This window comes from Rhinolophus sinicus, linkage group LG01 (assembly GCF_036562045.2).
Source record: "Rhinolophus sinicus isolate RSC01 linkage group LG01, ASM3656204v1, whole genome shotgun sequence".
Lineage (NCBI taxonomy): Eukaryota > Metazoa > Chordata > Mammalia > Chiroptera > Rhinolophidae > Rhinolophus > Rhinolophus sinicus.
The window spans coordinates 53,381,033-53,389,122 of NC_133751.1; positions in this window are offsets into that span (position 1 = coordinate 53,381,033).

The window sequence follows — 8,090 nt, forward strand, 5'->3', positions numbered from 1 at the left end:
TGACATCTTGAGGACTGTGGAACACAAAGTTCAAAGTGATATGAACACTTGAGGGCCTAAATCATCATCATTGTCTTACTGTTAAAGTGGGTGTATATAAAGGTCTGCTAATAGGAATCTGGCCTAGTTGACACTGAGTTCACTGGGTCTTCAGACATCCAAAAATTTATCTCTCTGATCCTTGAATGCATAATTGGAATGGACATATTTGGTTGTTGAAAGAACCTCATATTGGTTTCTTGGCTTGCGAGACCAGAGCTGTCCCCCAACCCCACTCCTGGAAAAATGATACACCAAAAACACCCGTGGGAGTGGACATACAATGTGAAGATCGTTTTATTATACGTTGATACCCACCAGAGAAAATCTACCATGGGAGAGGCCCATTAAAACTGCAGTGCAGCACCGTGGGCTCCCAAATGGAGCAGCCTTGATGATGGAGATGGAAGCTATGCATACTTAGGCCCACCAGCATGGCCATTTCAGCTCCAGAGGCCTCCCCTCGCCCCCATGCCTTTGGCTGAGGGATTTGCTTTGACTGAAATACCACTGCTTTTCTCTTCTCCCAAACTTGCACATATTCCCCTTAGATGTGTTGTTGCTGAGAACATTCTGATGAAAACCTCCTGCATGCAAATCTCTGTATAAGAATCTGCTTCCTAAAGAAACTAATTTAGGACACAAGGTCACACAGACTATAAGTGACAAGAAGTAGAACTCAGATTTCTAGACTCTCATACAGTGCTCTTTCCTCTATATTATATTGTTAAATCCTTGCAATATGTTTTTCATCTATGCTATGATACAGTGATATGAAAAGTTACTGTTTATATATCTGTGCTACAAACTAGGATATAAGCTTCTTGAGGACAAGGGGATGTGTCATAGATATATTTATTTCCTAGATTGAGCAAATTTAGTATTTCATATCAAGCACTCCACTAACATTGCACTTGTTCAATGAATAATTACAATGATAAATATTTTCCACTTTATTTGAAAATTGTGATTATAATACATTAACACTGAAGTAATTTCTTTACAGGAATTGCAGTGTATTAGAGGAGTTGTTAAGAAAGCAATGCTGTCCTGTCCGACTTCCTCTCTGTTGTTACTGTCAATACAAGGATAGTCACATGACTCTTTGTTGTTCTACTTCCTCCTCATCACCCCCTACATTTATGGCCATCTGTATTATGAGTAGATAGTTCTCTTTCTTAAAAGCCTACATGAACCCTTGTTTTCTAAAGGATAAGTCTAAACCCAATATTTTTTTTTCTGACTGGAAGCTTCTCTATACATAATACCACTTAATTTCTCAGTTTTATTTACCATTACTTTACTTCATGTACCTTAAATTTCTTTCTGCATGATTTTGTTTTCACTATTCCCTTCCCTCTCAAGTGTTCCTTCAATCTCCATTAGTCAAACTTTTAACAATCCTTCAGGGTCCAGATCAAATGCCACTGCCTCAATTCATATTCATACTCTTCTAATAACTGCCTCTCCCAAGCTAGAAGTAATGTCTTTCTATATTAAGTCTACATGCTACTATTTTTAATTCTCTTCTGGAATGTACCATTTTAAACATGTATACTATACATATTTGTATTTGTCTTATCCCCCATGTTTCCTCCATTTTCCCTCAGCAGGTAGCCTTGTGCGTGATAACTACTATGTAACATTTACTGAGTCAATGAGATCCGGATAGATGTTGACAACATAACAGCTGAATGAGCACATGCAACTGATTTGTCTCTTAAGGTATACGTGTCAAAAGTATTTAGTTACATTTAGATGGTAAACCATGTAAATACTGAGGCGAGACTTTAGGGATAGAAAAGATTTCAATAGCAATTGAGAGAAATGCCAGGGAGAGAAAAAACATTGATAAAGAAGTGGATCCTTGTTTCTAGACTATATCTGGTTCCTAAATTCAATAATAAAAGTAAGAAAATACAACACAATATGTTTTCATAAATTCACTGCCTTATTTAATAACGACATTAAGATTAGAATAATTCTAACATATCTTGAAAATATTTTTCTGTAATTTCGGTTGTGAGTATATGTTTGTATTGTGGTCTTCTAAACGTGTCATCTAAGCTTGCTTGTTTTCCAAACATTCACTATTTTTAAATGGATTTAATATTAATCTTCAACTATAATTTTGGTTACAGTAGCCTGCTTTCCTTTGTGGGGAGGATGATACTGAGAATTATTTAGTACTTATGTACTTCATTTGGATGTGATTAGAAATACAATGGAAAACAATTACCATTTTCTTATACTTCTTGACAGTTGAGATAAAATTTCAGGAGCCAGTTTCAGCACCTTGGTCAGAGGAATGGTATCGTGTAAGAACGTTTTTGTACATTTGTACACCATAGATTCAACAGGGCAGTCATTGTTTCTCAAAACCAATAAATATATATATTCAAAGGTGATTGGCAAAGGGATACAGTAGCCAGCTGTAATCATTCTGTTAGTATCCACTAAAGTCTTCAGGCAGCTTTACCTTAATAGGCTTCCTTTAAAAAAACCACTCACAGAGAACCTCAGACTGAGGAAAACGTGATGATCATGTAATCCAAAATGTCTACTACGCTTAATATATAACAAAGACTTTCATTTGAATTATTATTTAGGCATGAGAATTTACATAATGAAAAGAAAATAAATACAATAGTTTGAAATGTTTTTGTAAAAAAAATACACATTTGTGTGTTTGTGTGTGGAAGAAAAGATGAGAAGTATATGGAAAAGTGCATAGTGGTTTCAGAGTTATGGTTGTTCTTTTTGCTTATCTTTGTTTCCTGATATTTCTCCCATAAGCATATGTGATTAAAAAAAATTACACATGTTTTGTAAAAATAAGTCAATTGCTTGTCCTCACAATTCTAAGGTGAAGCAAGAGATGCATCAGAGATTATAGCTGTAAGGAGATAACATACCTGATGGGTCCAATAAATATTGATGGCAGCAGTGACCAAGGGGTAAAGAGAGCCACGTGACAGCATAATGCGATCATGGGGAAGCATCCAAACAATTTGGTTGGACATCCTTCCCACTCGGTCTTTGACCCTATCTAAACTACCTACTTTCTGTTTGCACAGGCACTATGTACGGTTGTTCTACGTGGTTTTGGAAATACCTTTCAGTACTCATAATTTGTACTTCCAAGCTTTCGTAGTCTATACTGATGCTTTTCTTTATAGATGATCACAATAGTGACAGTGATACTGTGTGTAATAATTAACATTTCTGTGTGCTTACTATGTGTCAGAAGCAATTCTGAATATTTCCATACAACTCATGCAATCTCCGCCTCAAAACTTGAGTTTGGCACTATTATGTTGCCAACATAACAAATGAGGCAAAGTCCCGAAGAGGTTAAATAATGTGCCTAAAGCCACAAAACTGTTAAGTGGGAAATGATAATCCATGCTAAATTGTGATGAAATAACTTTTTTGGAACTTATCAGTTGATAGTCTTAAGTTTTAATTGAATCTGGACACAGTGTGAATATTGCTTTAACTGGCTTTTATAGAATTGGAAACTTAATGTTCCAAAAACATCCAATATGTCAGTATTCCTCAGTGCTGGTTATAATAGACTCCAGAGCCTATTGATAAGATTACAAAATCTATGGGCTAGGAAATGTGAAATGAGCCCTTTCTTAGTTCTTTCATATTTAAAAAGATTAATGTTATTTTACAGAGAATAATATGCTTTTTTCTTTCATATTTTACACCATCTGGTAGGAGGTTAGAATTGTCATGGTAGTTATGCAAAGAGAAAAAAGTGTTAAAATTCAGCTTTGACATTGAAAATAATATTGCAGAAAATATAAGATTGACAGCCACTCTTCAAGGAGAGAAAATTACTTCCTAGGCAAGGTTATAGTATTCATCAGAGACAGGCTGTAAGAGAAAGCAGAAGGGAGGAATGTGAAGGAAAGCAGATACATTTGTTACAATATCTGACCTCTTAGACAGCAGAAGCATGTTAAAGGAATAAGATGAATGGCAGTGACATTAATAAAAAAGTTGTCTGCCCTGCTTTCCCGTTGATATTCTGGAGAGAAATCGTTCCTAGGCTCCCTCCCACACAGCAAAGCAAACTTGCCCCCTTCTCCCTTCAAAAAGTTGTGTCTTGTGGTTTTTATCCACACACATGCACGCATGGGTTTTTGATCATTGTATATTATAAACATTGGATGCTTTCTACTTTAATCAATTACCATAATTGATATTTAAAATTTAATAACTAAATGTTTATACTCATTTTAACAGTTATATTATTTTCTTTAAAAATGATGAAGAATTAGGAATGCATAATTGGATAGCTAATGGAATGATACAATTAACTAAGGTTTTAGAATGTTTACTTCCCATGGCTTAAATTCATCATCTCATAGAAACATAATGGCACAAGTCTTTTGTTGCCTGAATGTCTAATATTCAGTGACTTAGCTTTCTTTCACTTTCCATTGTGCATATTTGATGATTCATTGCTTTGGGAGGATGGAAATCCACCATATGTTCATCACCATGACCTCTATTCATTATCTCTGTTTATCATCTCTCCTTAGCTTCTCTGTAAATGTTTTGCTTTGGATATCAACATAAACATAAATGAGAGGAAAAAATGTCATTCAAAGCTCTCCTTTCCTCCACTGCTCCTCACCCCAAACACTTTTTATTGTTTATCTCGTTTGTTTCTTGCTTTATTTTTAATTAAAGTTTATTGGGGTGACAATTGTTAGTAAAGTTATATAGGTTTCAAGTGTACAATTCTGTAATAATCATCTATATATCATCTTGTGTATTCACCACCCAGAGTCAGTTCTCCTTCCATCACCATATATTTGATCTTTTATAAAATTGTTTCAGGTAATGAAGTTACAATTATGTTTTTACTTTTATCACTTAATATATATGTCATAACTCATTTCCGTTGCATATAACAAAGTATAAAGTTCATAAATGCATAAGCATATATAAAAATGCAATATGTTAGTAGGGAAACTGTACAAAACTATAACTTGAGGATGATCAGTTAATACCGGAAAAAATAAATTTATCAGTTTTTTGCATGGAAACATTTTTTGATATTTTGTATCTTTCATGAAACTATAAAAAATCTGTAAGTGATGACAGAAAAAGCATTGGAGAAAAAATAAATTAATATTGCTTCATATTTCTAGATGGGCTATAATGTTCTAATATTTTAAGCAAACAGAGAAAACATAAAGGGAAATATTAAAATATTCACATATAAAAAGTGAATTGAAAACATTAATGTAACAAAAATCACTGCTCTTTACACTTTCTAATTTTTTGAAGGAAAAAAGAAAAAGCGGGGTTGATAAACTAATTTACTTTGTTATCCTTAATAATTGTGGATAGCCACAATATTTGAGATATAAGTCTCTTCTTTTGACAATAAATTATCTCATGAAATATGGTCTTGAAGAAAATGAGCATGGATCCCACCTACAATCAGAAAAGAATGTAAGTTATTTTCAAAATTAACAATCAGAATTCAAAACGTAAAACTCTTTATCAATTGACAGAATCATCTGGGATGTTTAGGAGTTTTAATGACAATTTTTAGCAAAAAAAAATGTTATTTGTTAGTCCTGTTGATTGAAGTACTTTTATTCAGTTAAACTTCTAAATCAATATCTGAATTTTCCATGTCCATCAGAGTTTTCTTGGGTTCTTTAAATATATGAAAGCCATAACAAATGCACATTGACAAATATTTACTATTAGACACAAGATTTTTCAGCATGAGACAAAAAAGAAAAATTCTTCATGGACAGGATTCTGAAGAACTTCTTTTCAGTCCTTCCGAGAATTTCTTTCTGGCTCTTGAAGGTTTTGGGGATTTCTTAGTCATGGTGATTCCAACATAGGATAATTCTTTATTGTTTATGTAAATAGATCATTAAAAATAAGGCCTGGGACTTTTTGCTATTTTTGTCCAAATCTTTAAGAGTGTAAGTATTTTTTTTCACAAAGCAACTACAGTTCCTCAAAAAAAACAGGGGAACTGATTTTTCTATATATTTGGACATATTTAGTTTCAAGAGTCTAGGGTTATATCTATTGTCTCAATATTCCTTGCAATTTAGAATTTGTCATTCTACAAAGTCACAGTTCATGCAATAAGTTGTATGATTACACTGCTTGTGGAATATATTTTTGGGGTCTTTCTAGGATACAGGAACTTCTGTATAGCTTTGACTTAGTCACTTCTAACAGACTTTTTCCCTTAACTTCACCAAATGTCTACCCAAGACTCTCTCTCCTCTCATGCACATTGCCTGGGAGATGGGTAGGGTAAAGTTAAAATGTCTCAAACCCAGCAACTTCTTCTGTGATGGATCAACCACAGGAATCCTCTCCCCTTGAACAACATGAGGACTCCAGGTTGCTCTGCTGCCTCCTCTTTCATTGCGCTGTCAGACTGTACAATTCTGACAGGGCAACAGAATTGTACATTCCCTTTCTTGTTGTCCTTTGTAATCTTTACACTGTTCTCTTGCATACCTCCTTTTGGCTCCAAAGGGGAAGTTTCCTCACCATCTTCTTCCATTGGGAAACCAGCTGGAGTAGGCACTCTTCTCATTGAACATTCCAAAAACATGATGACCACTACCATATACGCTCCCTATCCTAGTGTTGTATGTGCAATACATTTAAGATCTTCAAAGAAATATGAAAGTAGCATGTTTTTCAAAAACAAAAAAGTAGGATTTTGAAACCAAAGCTGGGGTATATGATCAAGGATAGCTGGTAATTTCTCCTACCTACTTCCCCATACCTTTGTCTGTGAAGGGTCTGCCTGATTCAGTCTTGAGAAATTGAGAACCTTTTAAAAGAAATCTATGAAAGTTGGACTCCTTTACTAATTACTATACTAATACTGATATAAACTGGTATGAAAGGTGATGACTGACTTGTTTTATCTTAAGGATGCAAATAGCATATCTAAGTCATGATCTTTGTTCTTTTGGATCCTGTATGTGGTACTTCCCTTCTATTATTAATAGAACATTTATAGAGGCTGTAACATGTCTCATTGTACAGAATTTGTTTGCTGGATTCTAACAATAGATACTTTATTTTATAAAAATGTACTTGCAGCTATCTGGGCTATCATTTGCTGAATATTCCTCACATTTTGCCCTGTTGAGCTTCTCTTCTCCTTTTTTCTTTTTTTTTTTTTTTTTGCCTCCTACCTCTACCTCTACTGATGCAGTTCTAACTTTGCAAATAATGAATGTCTCTGACTCATGCCTTCATTCATCCTGTCCTAGTTTCCCTCCACTCACCAACTTGTAAATCCTTTTAAGATATGGGCCATAGTCCCTAGAACATAAAATTGCACTCTGAACACAATAGGAAAACAGTGAGCATTGGTTGATTTGAATCAGTAGAAATATGTGTAACTGGTTTTAAAATGTTGCGTTTTATGAGGCAGGAAGTTTTTCATGCAAGAGTTAAATTGAAATAGACTTTTACTCTGTATGAAGGTTGTGATAATTGGCAGAATCTTAACTTGCACACGGTCCTTAACAATGATAAGGTATCTCACAAACTTACGAGATAGATAGGGCAGACATTATCTCCATTTTGCAGGTGACTGTATCGAGGCTGAGGAAAGTTAAACTAATTGTTGAAGTTGTACAGCGATGAGGGAAGGAACCCACTTTGTTGACTAGAGTCCTTTTTTTGTCCATAATACCACTGCATTGTAGTGGTATGAATCTTTGTTTGTATTCTGATTTACCGACGTGAATCAATCTTCATAATTACCACCGATAATACACAGCCTTTTAGAAGCCCATTCCAAGATTATCAAAAGTATGTATTTACGTTCATCAGAGGGCTATTCTAGGTCTCCAGCCCTTTTTCTTTCTTTGTTGCTGACAGGACAGCGCACAGGAAACTTAATTCATCCTCTTGTCATTTCAAAAGAAAGCAGCATAGTAATGAACACTTTTGTAGAAATTTGCAGTGAGGACAATAGGAAGGGCTAGACTATTTATGATCGTTAAAAGAAAGAGAAGGAAAGG